At 37.9% G+C, this 16,848-nt stretch overlaps 1 long non-coding RNA gene and 1 pseudogene across 2 annotated transcripts; both read right to left on the bottom strand.

Annotated features, from left to right (window-relative positions):
• Nucleotides 1–7,550: 7,550 nt before the first annotated feature.
• On the bottom strand, nt 7,551–9,614 carry LOC106912159 (uncharacterized). Its single transcript, XR_001416831.2, has 2 exons — nt 8,508–9,614; nt 7,551–7,891 (listed from the first exon to the last, which is right to left on the bottom strand). It is a non-coding gene; the product is annotated as an uncharacterized LOC106912159 (long non-coding RNA).
• A 210-nt stretch (nt 9,615–9,824) lies between these two features.
• Nucleotides 9,825–12,213, bottom strand: LOC106912162 (uncharacterized; annotated as a pseudogene). Its single transcript, XR_015763096.1, has 7 exons — nt 11,997–12,213; nt 11,797–11,898; nt 11,593–11,704; nt 11,289–11,513; nt 10,762–10,926; nt 10,565–10,683; nt 9,825–10,421 (listed from the first exon to the last, which is right to left on the bottom strand). The product of XR_015763096.1 is annotated as an uncharacterized LOC106912162 (transcript).
• Nucleotides 12,214–16,848: the final 4,635 nt, after the last annotated feature.

Genomic DNA, 16,848 nt, shown 5'->3' with positions numbered 1-16,848 from the left:
AAGTTTTGCGAGGGAACGCAAAGGTTTTGTGAGGGAACGCAAAAGAAAAAAAAATGTCCATGTCCCCTGGAGGGCTCTGTAGGGTTAAAATCAAAATTAAGAAATACATTTTGCATGGGCCCTACTGCCATCAGCCCTCAAATTCTAATACTTTAACATCATTCAACCCCAGTGATGATCTTATTTCAAATCTGATTAATCAGATTTTTGGAACCATCCTTCCCTGACCCATGATCCAGGATGGATGGACCTTACCAAGCTACGCCCAGAAACGCCCTCGAAAATTCCACGTGGCTGCATGTCTCACAAACAAAGCCTAAGACCTTAGTTTCTATGTAAAAATTGCGTCTTTCATTTCGACTGACTCTGCAGAGTATTTCTGAGTCTATTAGTGCAGCATTTCTGACGGATTTTCACAAAATATCAGCCACGACAATGGACAGGGGAACCAACAAGTTCATGTCATCTTTTTTGGACGACATCAAGGTGTTTGAGCCATGCGATGCCTCCAACATTGTGCCGTCACAGCGAAATGCTACCGGTCGATGAGGAAAAAGACAGATCCTCACACCCTCAGCATAAATATAGCTGTGGACAAGATCACTGATGCCTATTGTTCTTGCAAGGCTGGGTAAGTCGGGTATTCATGAGTTTGAGGGTTACTTTTGAAATCAGTCATTTCTGTTGGCAAATGTTTGAGTGTGCCTAGGCCTGATACACTGTACTCGGTGCTAGCGTGGCTAACACGATTGCAGTTTAGTAAAAATAAAATCTTTAATGTGTGTCAGATACGGTACACATTGCATATTGATCTGTTCAGCTAACGTAAGACTGTGAAACAGACAGGCTTCAAGGTGTAGAAGTTGTATCAGTACTGCCATTATGCTGTACTTGGCTAAAAGGTTTTCATAATGGATGTTTGTATTACTGAAGCTGTAAAGCAGAATCTCAAATGGATAAACAATCACTCAAAATATCCCCATTCACTAAAGACAAAGAAAGCAAAGCAATAACACTTACACCAGCACACACTCCTTTGTTCTTATTGATCCGATGGTTGAGCTGCAAATGCGGTCGTGCACAAGCTTTGATCCAAGGAAGGCATCCCGTTTCAGATTTTGGAAATCTGTGAATTTTAGTTCCACAAATACGATCAGGATACCTGACATCGCCTGAACAGATACCCCACTGACAGTGGAGAACCATTCTTTTTCGAGTCCTGACGCAAAAACTTTCTGCCGGTCTGTTAGTCCACAATGTACATTAGCATGTGTTTACTACTGTAGCTTGTGTTTGTGAGATGGTCACGCACGTGGTAGCTGCGCTGTGACTGAAATGGCGTTAGCCAATGAAACACGGCCCCTGTGGTAAGGTCCATTGTACCTGGCATGTGCAGAGAGGAGGGGGGGCTAGGGGTGCTCGAGCACCTCCCCCCTTTGCGAGAGACAGCAGGCGCAAATCGTGACACCGCACCTACTAATGGCACTTCCGGTGGCAGGTGTCATTACGCGGCACAAGTGCCACTGTTTTCGGGACTAGCTGCCAGTGTTGTCACTGACTTCGGCTGACCTTGGCACCTCATACTGGCACTTCCGCTGACACCTGCTATTAGTGCCACTGTTTTCGGGACTAACTGCCAGTGTTGTCACTGACTTCGACTGACCTCGGCACCTCGTACTGGCACTTCCTCTGACACCTGCCATTAGTGCCACTGTTTTCGGGGCTAGCTGCCTGTGTTGTCACTGACTTCGGCTGACCTTGGCACCTCATACTGGCACTTCCGCTGACACCTGCCATTAGTGCCACTGTTTTCGGGGCTAGTGGTCAGTGTTGTCGCTGACTTTGGCTGACTTCTGCACCTTCCAAGGGTTGCCGTTACCTTATACTGGCACCTCCCACGCCTCACGGACTGCTCTCGCCTATTTTCGCTGACGAGATTTAGGGCGGCCATTTTAGAGCAGTCGACCACTCCACTCAGCGTTATACGTTGGACAGGCACAATGACGTATTTGAGCATTTAATCTTTCATAACATGCCGTTTTGTTACTGGAAACCTTATACAAACAGCTATATTTATAAACAATTTTATTTTAAAGGTTTTTTTTTATTGTATTATACATAGTTAAGCATATTTAAATATGCTTTGTGGGGAAAACAATAGAATAGGAATAGAATATTCTTTGGTGACAGCGTCTGTGTCAAATTTAATATGAATGAATTTATAATTAATGAAAACAACGGTGGATCTGGCACGTGTTGCATTTCCTCTTAAGCGTTCCCTCAAAAAAGCAAATATGCCCTGTTATATTTTTATAGTCTCAAATTTCAGTTTCCAATAAAGAGCCTCAGTGAAAACATGTTGACAGTTGCCATAAGGTGTCACTTGTGCCACAGGCTTTCGGGTAAGGTGCCACTTGTGCCACCTTACCACTGGGTAAGGTGCCACTTGTGCCACCTTACTACTGGGTAAGGTGGCCAAGGGTGCCACAGGCTGCTAACCTCATTCTCTATCTGTTTCAGATAGAATGTAGCATATGAATAACTTTAGTTCAAACAAATAGAAATAAAATATATCTTAATTAAAACATAATTCTCATACATATTTAAATATACAGCTGGGGTTCAGACTTAACAGAGAAAGACAACTCCTGCACTGAATCCATGTCAGATGGGACCTCTTCTGCAACAGCTGATAATAGCTACCACTAGGTACCTACCACTACAACTGACACTAGGTCGCCATGGTATGTCAGTGCTGACAAGCTCCTGTCAGTTCCGGATTATAATTATTTTCATACAATGACCTTAATATAATGCTATTGATTATTAAACCGGGTAAGTTCACTAATATTGACTTATTAGTTAATATTAGTGACAGTGGCAACATGAGATATTGACAATTCCAGAGTGACATTATGTTCAGCATGGTTCCATGACAGTGCACAGGATGTCATAAGTTATAGTGGCTATAACCACTATAACTTTAACTATAACTTTCAGTGTTTTATTTAAGATAATGCAATTTTTCAAAAAACATGTTATCGTAATTTTCCAAAAATGCCTGTTAACCAGTTTTAAAGAGTTATTGCTTGTTATTATTTAATAAATTTAATCTGCTATTTTTCATTATTTGTCAAGTTCATTACAGATTTGTGTGGCATACATGAAGGTTGCTTCTCTGTGTTTGTTTCTGGTTCTGTTCATTGTCTTCAAAGTTTCTTATTTAAAGATGAGAGAATGACTAAAATCTGAGCTACAAAATGCATTTCAATAGCATTTTCAAGATAGCAGGAGGACTTTCACTTTCAAGTTAAACCACCTTCAAATTTTTTACACTAATATTGAATATTGATAAGTAGAGGTGTGCCGATCGATCGGTTACCGATCATAATCGGGCCGATTTTCGTGAAAAAGTGCATGATCGGTGATGGGCGATCATTGGCTCTTGTTGCCGATGCCGATCATCTCATTTCGCAGCCTGCCTGTGCAGCTGGTCTCCTCTTTCCTTCACTGCGCAAACGCGCAGCAACAAATCCTAAGCGATGTGGAACTATAACGCACTGAGTGAATGGGGAAGTTTGCGCGTTGCGGCGGAAAATTGAAGCACGTCAAAATGCATCAACACAACGAAGCTAATACGACATAAAAACAGTGCCATACTTGACAGAGTTTGGCTACATCGAGGCTCACTGCAGTAAAAAAGACATACGGAGGATCAGATAGCAGGTAAAGCAGCGCACAGCCACAAACACTCATCCGGATTAGCATGACGGTCAGAAAGCTAAACAAACAACCCGCAAAATTATTTAAGTCTTCGAGCTGCGATGTAAGACGCTGGTTCTGCTCTCTGTTGAACCGCTGCTACGCTACAGGTAGTAATATTTCACAGACGGAGCTTTGCTTCTGCTCCACCTGGTATTGACTCTCACACCGAACCTCTGCTTAAAGCTGCAGCATATAACTTAAAAAAATAAATTTTACATACGTTTTAAAACTTTCGCTGTCCTAACATGAGACAGATAATCTCTAAAAAAAATAATCGATCTCCTCCCTGATCTGCATAATTACTCCGCTCAGTCAGAAACAGCCAATCAGAGCTAGCAGTAATCAGCTAGCCGCCATGCTATCAGGAAGTTTTCATTCAGTAACTCTGGATTGTTTATTGTATGGAACCTGTTTTTGCCTTTGAATGTTAAGTTTTATACTTGAATTTTTTTGGCAATGTTGAGAGGTTTTATTTTGGCTCTTTGCATTATTTAGCCTCTTCAGAGCCTTCATGTGTTATCAGTCTGTTAAAGATAGTATTATCAATAGCAGTACAATTTGCACAATGCCTGTTTTGTTTAGTTTTCTTCTTGAAAAAAGTTATTAAAAACAAGTTTTTGTCTAAATTAGGGTGAATTCATGGTTCCTTTTTCCACATAATGTAACCGGTAGTGTTTATGATTAAAAAAAATAAATAAATAATAATTATTATTATGTGATCGGTATCGGTGATCAGTATCGGTGTATCGGCCCTCATGGGTGATCGGTATCGGTATCGGCAGGAAAAAACCTGATCGGCACATCCCTATTGATAAGTCAAAACACAAAGTATGTACACCTCAAAAACTTTGACAGTGTGTGAATCTTAAGCAGCATTAAGAACAAGATTGTTACATATTTTTGGAAATAAAAATTACTTTAGGTTATACTTAAGATGCAAATGCTTTTTTCAAAGAAAATTGTGCTGTTTACATATTATTTTATTTGGCAGATATGTTTCAACATTTTTTAAAGTTTATGTCACAAAGTATATGCATAGTAATTGATTTGTCAATATTTATTAGCCATTGTCTGTAAATACTTTAAACAGCAATAACATATGATTTAAGTTTTCAATAGCCAAGAACTAAAATATTTGTGTATTATAAAATCCCTCTCTGAAATCATTTGAAGTCTTCTGTAAAATTAATGTTTAGTCAACGTGTGAATTTACTACATCAGGATCAAATAACTTATTATTCATCCATGAGAAATTATGATCATTACGCTTAAAAATTATTTTTCAAACTTTATTAATTTCTACAATATACGTTTTACACAACTGCTACGTATTTCCATCTTGGCCAAAGCCCTATCTGGCAACCCAACGGGGTTCAACAGGTTCCACTGTAATGGTGATACTTAGTGGTAGATTCAATTACTTTGGCCATCTTCCTTCAATTAAATTAAGTCAAAAATATTCAAGGATAATTAACCAATACAATTACCATTGAAATAAAAATTTATAAACAGGCAGTAACACGTTTTCCAAAAACTGTCATTGCCATCCCCCAAAACATCGACACCAGTTGTGACAGCTCTGAAACATCCTGGACACCTAATGGCAGCTCTAGTGGAAGCCAGACTCAGCTGTTACAAAGGTGCCGAAACCAATGGCATCCCTGATACCTGCTGTGTATTTGATTAATTCAAAGACGGAAGGAGTCATCTGGATTATTCAGATGAACTTTAGTAAATAAATAGGATGAACGAATCATACATAATGATATACGAAAAAGTGCAGGAATTCAGCTAACATAAGTCTTTCTGCGAAAAAAAACTCTTATTAAATTCTTTCTTCTTGTCTGTCTTCAAGTTCTTCTTTGACTAGTAATAAAGCATCATGGGATATGTAGTCCATTTTCCGAAGCCAGTGGCAACACTTACGGCTAGCCTCGAAAACAGTGGCACTAATGGCAGGTGTCAGAGGAAGTGCAAGTATGAGGTGCCGAGGTCAGCCGAAGTCAGGGACAACACTGGCAGCTAGTCCCGAAAACAGTGGCACTTCTGGCATGTAATGACACCTGCCACCGGAAGTGCCATTAGTAGGTGCGGTGTCACGATTTGCGCTCGGCTCTGCTGCCTTTTGCTCCTTGCCCCCAAGTGCCCTTTTGGTCCAATTTTTTTTATTTTTAATTTTTATTTTTTGTAATACTTTCTAAGCCATCTTCTGACACATAACATGTACTAAAATTATTTGTTTTTTTGTTGGGGTTCTTTTTTGTATTTTTCCAAGAAAAACAACATAATAAGCACCCCGGTCACCTTGTTACCTTTGACCTTTTGCCCGTGACACATGAAGGAATTGCCTCTGGCACAGTGAGATAAGGCGGCCAACTGCGGAGCTCAACATAGTGAACGTTCGAGATTGCAGAACACTTTTTGGTGAATTTAAAAAAAAAAAGTTTTTGGTGAATAAAGTGGAGTAGACTTGTCGGAAAACGTTGAACGTATCGTTTCTGCTTCAGCACAGAGTAGCAGTTTAAGCAGAGAGGTAATGAAATACAACAGACACTGACAGGCCTCTGCATCCGCCTTTCTCTGAAGAACTACTGAGCGGGAGGAGACAGCCAGGTGAGGAAAAACTGTTCTTATCTATCGATTCAGTATTTTCATCATACAGACATTAGGCTGTTGTTGTTGTGCTATAAGTCGTTAGTGTTAGCAAAGCTAGATAACTGAAAAGCTTCTTCCCTGTATCGTTAATGATAGCAGTCATTCTTCAGTATGTGCTTGGGCACATCGCCTGTCCAAAACCTATTATCTCCATAATGGATATATGTCCGACGTTCTAATTTCTTTTGCTGCATAATGTACATTGCATTTATTCTGGCGTTAAGTAAATGTATCTTGAAGGATAATAGCACTTAAATAAAAGTCCAACAAGGATGTTAATTTAGAATTAAAAATAACTTACCCTGAATTACAATGATAGATACACTGTAATGAATGTAATAAAAGTGTGTCATTAATGAAGAGGAAAAAAACTCAATCTAGACTTTAAGTAAGTTTAGGGTCTGGTTCGCAGAGTATGAAGTTAATTTCCCCCCCACCCCCAATTATTCAGTAATAAAAAAAAAACTAACCTCAGTCAAGTAAAATAAAATTGTAATCAAAACTTTTGGAATTGTAATTACTTCTTTTTTTAAAACTAAAAGTTTTATTTAAAAAGCTTTTTTCTAAATTTAATAACTAATTTTTGTCTCGTGAACTTAAAAAGTTATTTGCCAAACATGAACATTTATTTGCACACATCGGAAATCTTTTGTTGTGATTTTGGGCCATGTGAAAATCACAAGTAAAACTTTGAGTCACAAACAAAAACTTAGAATAGCAAGAAAAGATTTGTGACATGCGTAAATAAGTTTGTTTTGCAAATAATTTTTTCAATGTGTGATTTTAATTTTTTTTAAAAGTTTTTTAAGCAAAACTCAGTAGGCTTTTCTCATGGTGACATGCATTAACAATTACATTTTTTCTTTTTTTTTCTTTTTCTTTTTTCTGCAGTTGTAACGCTAACAAGGCTAGGAGCCTTGTTAGCGTTACAACTTGTTATCATATTTAGCCGTAGCTAAATATGATAATAGGCAGTCAAAAATAAAACCAAAGAACTATATTTTGACTTTTGATTCCTTTTTTTGCTGCGTAAACCAGAATCCACGGTGCATCAGGTGACTATTTGAGTTGGATTCACATTTGTTTTGATCACCTTCGAGTTTTTGAGTTTTTTGATTTTTGAATTTAAGTTTTGGACAAATGGTCACTACAGTATTCAATAATAATAATATTTATAATAATAGTGATTTTCTATTAGTTTAATCAATAGACACAACAAGGAAAAACAAAACAACAAAACAATAAACCCTGATGACACACAAGTGTTTTTTTCCCCCTATTTTAAGTCCGTTCTTGAATCCAGAGTGATTAATGGTCCATCAATCAATAATCCGACTGTTGTTAGTCCATGATCCAAGGCAATAGGTCCAGAATGAATAAAGTAGTTTGGTTCAATTAAGTCCTACCGCAAAGCTGCGGTGATCTGGTAGCTCGCCATCCTGGGTTGAAACGGGGTGGAAAAAACCCTGACCTAAACAAGGTCATAAATAAAAATAAAAAACAAATTAACATTCACATTTAAACAGGGTTAAACTGTTATCCAAAATACCTAAACATTCAATAATAATAAAAAAAAGCTATATTCCATAAAGTATTTCTCATGAATCATTCAAATGAATTTCAAGTTAAAGGTCACATTAATGTTACAGATCCAAATAAAGTTACAAATCAAGGTTACAGATCAAATTAAAGTGCACTTTCAAGTTGTATCTAAGTTTAATTGACATTAGAGTCAATTAAACTTAATTGACTTCAGTATTGTTTCAATAAACAATTGTTTTTCTTTTTTCTTTTGTTTTGTTGCGCAACTCCAAAGAAATTAACAAATTCCAAATTTCTATAGGCCGTCAACAAAATCAATGAAAAGTAACTTAAACTATCCTAAAAGGACGAATTTACAAAAATCAAACGGCCTATTTAATATTTTGAGGATATATAATCTGTTCGGCCACAAAATTAACAAAAAGAGAATTACCTTTTAATCAATAAGACCATTTTTGAATCACCAATACATAGATTGAGTGGGCGTGTCGCCACTGCATTTCTATCATTAAAAAAAAACAAAGTACATAAAACAAACAACTCACCGTCGAGCGTTGCCAGAAAACACCCAATATAATCCTTCGGCTGTGTTAATAGGGCTCGATCCAGCCATATTCTTCCGTGATTTTGGAAGACGCCAACACAAGCAGCTAGCCACCGTGACAGCAGCAACCTTAGACAAAATATAAAATTAGACCCCGCATTGGCTGCTCCGGCGCAGGAAATACGGCGGCCATCTTGGAGCGGTTGTCCCTCTTACTTTGCTCAACCAAAACAACAGAAGATGCCTCTGCACTGAGTTATATTGTTGTTCGGATCGATGGACTATTGATGAGAGGGCTCCACAAACAACAGTTCACAAGTAAGATGGACATATTATTGTATATATTTTGTGATTAGAATATTACTTTACTGTATTTATGTCCACCGGCGAGATACCAGCTAATATTAGCTATAGTGCTTGGTGTAATACCGGGGTTCAGCCCCGCTATGAAGGCTGAGATTCCGTAAATCTAAAAAAAAAGAAATTAATTAAACATTATTTTTATTATTATTATATAATATATATATCTATATATAATATATCTGACACAAGAGCCTATATTAGAAATGAAAAAATGTAACATATTATAAAACGTATATTATGTGTTATAACATTCACCAGCAAAGTTTACACAGGCGGTAAAGACTATTATTTATATGTAATTCTTTCACTCTGTCAAAAGTAAGACATCCCAAATCTTCTGTTTTACACAGGCGGTAAAGACTATTATTTATATGTAATTCTTTCACTCTGTCAAAAGTAAGATACATCCCAAATCTTCTGTTTTTCTTTTGAAGGTTTTCTAAAGACACGATGTGAGGAAGAAGTGGGAGATACCTTGAAATGTTGCAAAAAACTTGTTTAATCGTGGAGAAGAGGTAGCAAACTAACACTCTTATGGCACAAACTGGCCAGAACCTCTCAGTGTGTGTGCACACAGTAAAAAACGAAGTGTCAATTTAACACCTATAGAGTTGAATTTAACTCCGTTTCAGATAACATTTGGTCCCACTCGAAAATAGTGTAAAATGTACTCTATGGCCAGTGTCAAATTTTCAGAGTTAATTTGACTCATTTTAGTGTCAAAATCAACAAGTCAATGAGTCAAATTATTTAACACTATTGTTTGTTTACACTCTTCAGAGTAATACTGTTGTTTTTATGGAGTTAATTTTACACTAAATTTACTTAAACATTTACACTTTATTGTGTTGTTTTTTTTAATCTTTTCTCCAGTTTTTTACACATATATCATATAATGTTAAATCTTAGCATTATATGGCTTTTATAAAACCTACCAGTCACAATAATCACAAAGTTATAAGTTCACAGTGACATTTATTCAACTTTATGATCCAGGGACATAATTACTGTAACAGTGTCAGTTTAATCATCTTTAAAACAATGTTCACCAAAGATAGCAATATGGGACAACAAAGAGAGCAGTGTCATTTGCTCTATATGAGACGTCTATGTCAAAGGGCTTCGGATAACATAGATATCTGACATCAAATAACAAAACCTTGCATAGTTTTAATAACTTAATAAGCATAAAAATGTTCATGAAAAGTTACTGTACATATGTCACACTAATGGAGCATTCTTGCTCTCAACTCTGCAACTCTGGCTGTTTCCTTTGTTTCTCCAACTGTTTTACAATTGATTAGTTGTAAACAGTTTGGAGAAAGGTGAAGAAGTTGGTCAAGGGAGCACTGTATGACGTACCAAATACATAATGGGCCTTAAAGAGCTCATTAAGATCTCCAACTGAACATGTTGCCTTACATGGAATAGCATAGTTGTCAATCACAATGAAGAATGCATGAATACTGCTTTGGATGGATCCATGGGCCAGGAGGTAGGGCTGGGTACGTTGTGTGATTTTGTCAAGATGCTGCTGCACACTGGTTCCAGCCTACATTAAAAAAATAAATAAAAACATGACAAAAGTATTTAGTGACAAATTTCTGAATGAAGATCAGACAATCAAATTTTGAATTGTAAAAATGAAGAGACTGAATTATGCATTTTTATCTTTAAACAACTGTTTAGCAGTACCTTTAGAAATCTGATGAGGTGATCCACTGCTTGAGATGCAGACATCTTACCCAGCCTCCTTTGTCCTTGTGCAGATGGTGGTAGCAAATGCAAAATAGCAGACATGTCACTATCCCAACCTACAGAGCAACAGCTTCAGGTTACCATCATCCCACTAACATATGAATTTGTCACAATTACCTAGAAGACCAACATACCATTCTCAGCTTCAGCAGCCAACTCTGCATTCTGCAATAAATCCAAGAGCTCAGTGGTGGGTACCAGGCCATGGCTTTCATTTATGACCTTGGATTTGAGGCTGGTGGGCCACTTCTCCAAAAATTTGTTGGCAGTGCCTTCACCAAACTGAAATCTTGTTCTACCTGAAATGCATAAATAAAAGCATTTCACACAGTGATAAGACAGTAAATGGCCTGTACTTGTATAGTGCTTTATGAAGTCCAGAGGACCCCAAAGTGATTTACACCACATTTAGTCATTCACATGCTGATGGTGGTGAGCTACATTGTAGCCACAGTTGCACAAGGGAAGACTGACATAAGCAATGCTGCCATGTGCCACCATACTTTCTGAACACCACCAGCAGGCAAGCCAGGTGAAGTGTCTTGGCCAAGGGGAAAACCGTTGAGAAAGAATTGTGGTTCAAACTGGTAATACACAGGTTACAGGACACACATTGTTGCCACTGAATATTTTAGTAGTGTAAGAGATAAAGCTGTCTTACCAGTCCTGGTGTGTCCAGAAACCGTGGAAAGACAGAAGACATTTGTTGCTTTCTTTTCATCATTGATCATTGAATGACGGTAATGGAAGGTCGCCTTCATCTTCTCACGGACCGTGTCATCATCAGCAGAGTGTTTCAAAACAGCAATAGCTGCTTCCACTTCCTCATCTGACAGCACTTTGTCAGCAGTGAAAACCCTGGAGTGACCATGGCCTGGTCCACCACCTAAAAAAGAAAAAGGTTTCTAACTCCCAGCCACAGATTTTATATTACTTTACATATACTCACTATTGAGAAAACTTACTTTTGGGAGATTTGCTACCTGAGGCACCTCTTTCCTCTGCAGTTTTTCTTTGAATGGTCTTTAAATGCCATGCAAGGTATCCTGAACCGCTGTCTGGATCATAGTAATGCTCCTATGTCAATAAATACAAGCAGACTTACCATTCCATAAACATCTTTGAAGGTAAATATATATGCTTAATGTTGCTAAGACCCTTTTACTTACATATCCATGTTTTGAAAATGGATCTTCCAGATAAGGAAATAAGGCAACGATCCCCTGAGCATGCATCACTCTGACGCTTTTAGGAGGGGATGATCTGATGATCTGATCAAACAATGAGTCACTAAACTGACGTTTGAAAAAATAATGAAAAACTATTCAAAACAAAATGTTTCTTTATAGCCTCAGTGTATGATTCTTACACATGTGCTTCTGTCATTGCAGCTGTAAGGATGTTTATCATCTGTCTTCTGGTTGCATCTGTCAAGCATTTAGTTCTTGCATGATTCGCTCACCACCACCAGGCTTTGTTGTCAAGATTTTTTTCAATCAACTTCAACTTCAAAGAAAAAAAAAATTATAAACTCTTGAACCACTAAACCTAGAAAGTACATAAACAATGCTAAATTAAATGTAATAACTTACCGCTTGCACCTCACAATTTATTTTACATGGGCTTTTAGGTTGACTTCCTTCAGCAGTGGCTTCTTCTGATGGGTCACACATTGGGAAATCCAGAATGATAGTATCATCAGATGTCACTGAAGATGAAGATGATGATGGTAGAACAGCACCTGCAAAAAGTAAAGCAACAGCCTGTTTAGGAGAACTCTAATGCTCCCAAACCAGCTTCTAAATGAAATATATATGCATCGGTGAATTACCAGGATCTTCTTTGTTGCTCAACATAACTCGAAAGGTTCCAGGTGACTGATTCACTATTTCTTCAAAAACATCTACATCAACTTCTGTATCAGACTGGTCATACACCTTCAGATCCTGCTGTCTGCCTTCTGGAATGTTAAACTTCAGGCACACTAAAGAAATATTAAAGAAGTGAAAATGAAAACATGTACTGCTGATAAACAAAGGCTGAAATAAGTAGAGTAACCCAACTAATTTTACAAAATGCCAGTGAGTTCAATCCAGTACAACATTTGAATATGTTAATGCATAGAAAAAAATACTTAATGCAAGATGGGTTTCTTTATCCATTACTAACCTTCTCTCACGAATGCATCAAATGTTAGGTTAGAAAGTTTCACATACTTCTGCTCCCCACCAAACAAAACACGCAGTAGCCTGGTCTGTTCGAAAAAAAGATTAGCAAAAATAAACAACCATGACAGACACATTTTAATAGTTAATAAATGAGCTTCAAAGGTAATGTCATTTGAAAACTGAGTTCATATTCCCGATACACTTGAACATAATCTGTACAAGCAGTATGTCGCCTGTTAGCTGCTACATCCATGATGCTAACCAAGCTAACATGACTCGGTAGATGCTACGACCCCGAAGTACCCACGGAGCCTGGGCCTATGGCATACGGCACAGTGATTAATACTATTACAATTTAGAACAGTTACGTATTCTTACCTTGACAACCTTCAGAAACAAACTGAGCAAATATTTTGAGGTGGACAACTGGTCTAGCATAGGGCTATCCCTCGGCTCTCGCCCTAACACAACTTTCTCCCGCTACCCTGAATGTCAACAACGGAATAAAACGGGTACAAAAATGAGGACATGGAGGGGTTACTTGCCTTTTCTGTAGCACAACTCCGTGCAGAATCCAAAAATGGAAGTAGCCGCTCACGAACTTAAGAAAACTGTTGCTTCGTCTTCTTTCTTCCTCCTACTCTTCGCGGTTGCCAAAAATCTTTACTGGCGCGTTACTGACACTTGACAAAAGTCAAAAGTTTCACTGCGTGAATGTAGCATATTACTCTGACTTTTAACTCCAACGTCAGAGCCGATTTACACTCCATATAGTTATAAATACTCTATTTAGATTAAATTAGGTTTACACTGAAATATTAACACCACATTTTTTTACTGTGCACGGATGAATATATATATATATATATATATATATATATATATATATATATATATATATATATATATATATATATATATATATATATATATATATATATATATATATATACATATATATATATATATGCATGTATATACATACATACATATAAACATGTATCCAATATATATTATTCAGTATTAATAATTATTTATTTGTGTCATTATTAATTATTATTTATTTATGTTTGTATAGTTATATAAATATGTATTAATATTACTAAACATCAGACTAGACATCAGGTCTAGCTAGCTTCAGTGCAAAAACGTAAAAATTTTCCAAGAGCATTTGTGTTTACTTCTAGTCAAAATGTCTAATTTCTAGTCAAAATAAGTCTTATTACACTTAAAATAAGACTCATCCTCCAAAAAGTAACGTGTTTGATATATGTCATCTGGTGACAAAGATGGCTGAGGAGCCATCTGAAGGTGGTAATTGATGACGACATTCCTGAATACAGGAAAAAAGACAAATTCTGGAAGGTGAGACCTTTCATGAATCGCATATTCAAAGGCTGCCATGCTCAGGCCCGACCAGAATCCGTCTCAATAGATGAACAGATGATACCATTCACTGGAGCCTGTCCGTTCCGCCAGTATGTGCCGCTAAAGCCAAATCCATTTGGCATGAAGAATTTTGTCCTGGCAACAGCAGATGGCGTCGTTTACCAAGGTTCAAAGGCACTGGCTGCACAGGTGCTGGATGCAGAAGGACTGGGTTTGGGAGCCCTGGTCCTCAAACGCCTGACAAAAACAGTACATCCTGGTACAAAGGTGTACTGCGATAGGTTCTTCACCACCACATCAGCTGCGGAATCCATGCTGGAGAAGCAGGTATATATTTTATATAGTTTCCCAAGTACTGTTCAGTTTGTTATTATTATTTTTTGCTTTTTCGGTTTCACAGCAGCAAATGATAACATTCATCAATCTGTGTCCATCTGTTGGTCAATTGTTGTGTCAGTCTGGTTCAGGGTGCAGGCTTACCCTGTTTTCTGTCAAGATGGCTGCCATAAAAAAATTGTCCTTGCTACATCACTTTGAGATTATCTAATTGGTTTTGTTTTTAGGTGTACCTAACTGGTACAGTCATGAAGAACAGGATCCCAAAAGCAATGCAGAAGCTTCCAAGTGACAAGATCATGAAGCAGCAAGGCAGAGGTACCTCCGCATCAGTTGTCAGGGGAGATGGGAAACTGAATGTTGTGAAATGGTTTGACAACAAGCCGGTCCTGATGCTCTCTGCTGTCCACGCTAAGGAGCCAGAGGATACCTGCCAGCGGTGGTCCAAGAAGGACAAATGCTACTTAACCATCAGACGACCAAATATTGTACAGGAGTACAATGCAAAGATGGGTGGGGTCGACTTATCAGACAGAATGATGAGCTACTACAGGATGAGCGTGCGAACTAAGAAGTGGACAATTCGCATGCTTATGCACTTTATGGATCTTGCTCTGGCCAACAGCTGGCTGCTGTATCGCAGAGATCATCAAGAACATGGTACCCCAAGAAAGGCTATCTTGACGTTCCTCGCGTTCTGCATGTACGTGGCTCAGGTATTCCTCAACAAGTGTGATGTCACACATGCAGAGGAAGAGAGTGCATGCTGTCCACAACCTGGCCAAAGAGCCCTGGTCACGCCAATCCCCCACATCTCAGCGCGCACAACTTCTGCTGCTCATCTGCCGGAAGTTGCTGATCTCAAGAACCCGATGCGTTTGCAGACAACAAGGCTGCGCTGGGAAATCCCATGTACGCTGTCTGACATGCAATGTGTTCCTTTGCCTGCAAAGTCGGCGCAACTGCTATGAAGCCTTTCACGGAGCCCAGTAGGACTACTTGAATACTTGAATGTTTGTTTGAGTTTACTATGACACGTTCATAATGATGTTCATAAACGTTGCACTTTTCCATGCAAAGCCTTTCACAGAGGCAAGCAGAAATACTTGAATGTTTGTTTGAGTTTACTATGACATGTTCATAATGAAGTTCATAAACTTTGCACTTTTCCATGCAAAAGCTGCACTTTTATTTGCACTTTTGTGTTTGTTGGCAATATAAAATAAACTTTTGTACTTTATTAACCAATGGTGTCTTCATTGTGAAAGTCTGGACAGAAAGCAGCGTAACTGTACATACTGTGAAACACAGATGTAAATAATAACATTGATTGAATGGTCTTATCGTCACACAGATAGACCCAATGTCCTCATATGAGGACATTAGGTTTTGAGATAACCACTTATTGTAGAAAGCTAAAATTTCATTTTTAGGCTAATTGGGTCCTTATGATCCCAAATGGCAAGGAAAAAATGTATATGCAAAAACAGACCCACTGTCCTCATATGAGAGCATTGGTTTTGACATAGTTCAAGAGCACATAGAAAGCTAAAATTTAATTTCAATTAAAATTAGGTCATACTAATCCCAAATAGTAAGGAGACATAAAAAATGCACATCAAACAAAAGCCCGAGTCTCAGGAGGTTAAGATTATGAGAATGCGGGATTTTTTCAGCTTGGTTCCCAAGGCAAAATCACACCGGAAGTAAAGATACCCAGTTTTGAGTTATGGCGGCCATTGTCTGACGTCACTGTGAAAAGGGTCTATGGAGGAGATCCGAATTCACCTGTGACCCGGAACTTAAAGTGTGCCGTCAGTTTGACCCGCCAAAATAAAATAGGGGTTGATTATTTTGTGCAGGTTACACAGTTCCACATTAAAGTTTGATGCAGCTCTGCTTTCCTGAATGGACCATCTTCATCTCCACTGCAGCAAACAGGTAGCTCTTTTTTATATAGATTACGCAGTACACTAAAAGGTTGCATTGTGCCCTTGTTTATATTTTTAATAGTATAATTATGTAAAGACAAAATATGTCTGGTGGTCTAGCTCTGATTTACATATCTTGCTAAATTGTGGGTTTGAATATTGCAATTCTTTTTTTTTTATAACAAAATAGACCTGCAGAAAGAAATTAGTAATAAAATATCTTACATATGCATAGTTGTATGCTCTATAGAGAGATTTTCCTTAGCTTTGATTGTACATCTCACAATTTTGTAATTTATCATTGTTTATTAAACTCTGAAAGCTGTATGGCTTTGTTAATATTCTGTCCTACAATGCGGTTAGATGTGCCCCTTTTTTTTGTTGAGTACCTGCCCCT

The sequence above is a fragment of the Poecilia mexicana genome, unplaced genomic scaffold (assembly GCF_051168715.1).
Source record: "Poecilia mexicana isolate PSO_F unplaced genomic scaffold, ASM5116871v1 scaffold_6, whole genome shotgun sequence".
NCBI classification, from domain to species: domain Eukaryota; kingdom Metazoa; phylum Chordata; class Actinopteri; order Cyprinodontiformes; family Poeciliidae; genus Poecilia; species Poecilia mexicana.
The sequence above is the reverse complement of the archived record's forward strand: the minus strand, read 5'-3'. Positions and strand labels throughout refer to the sequence as shown.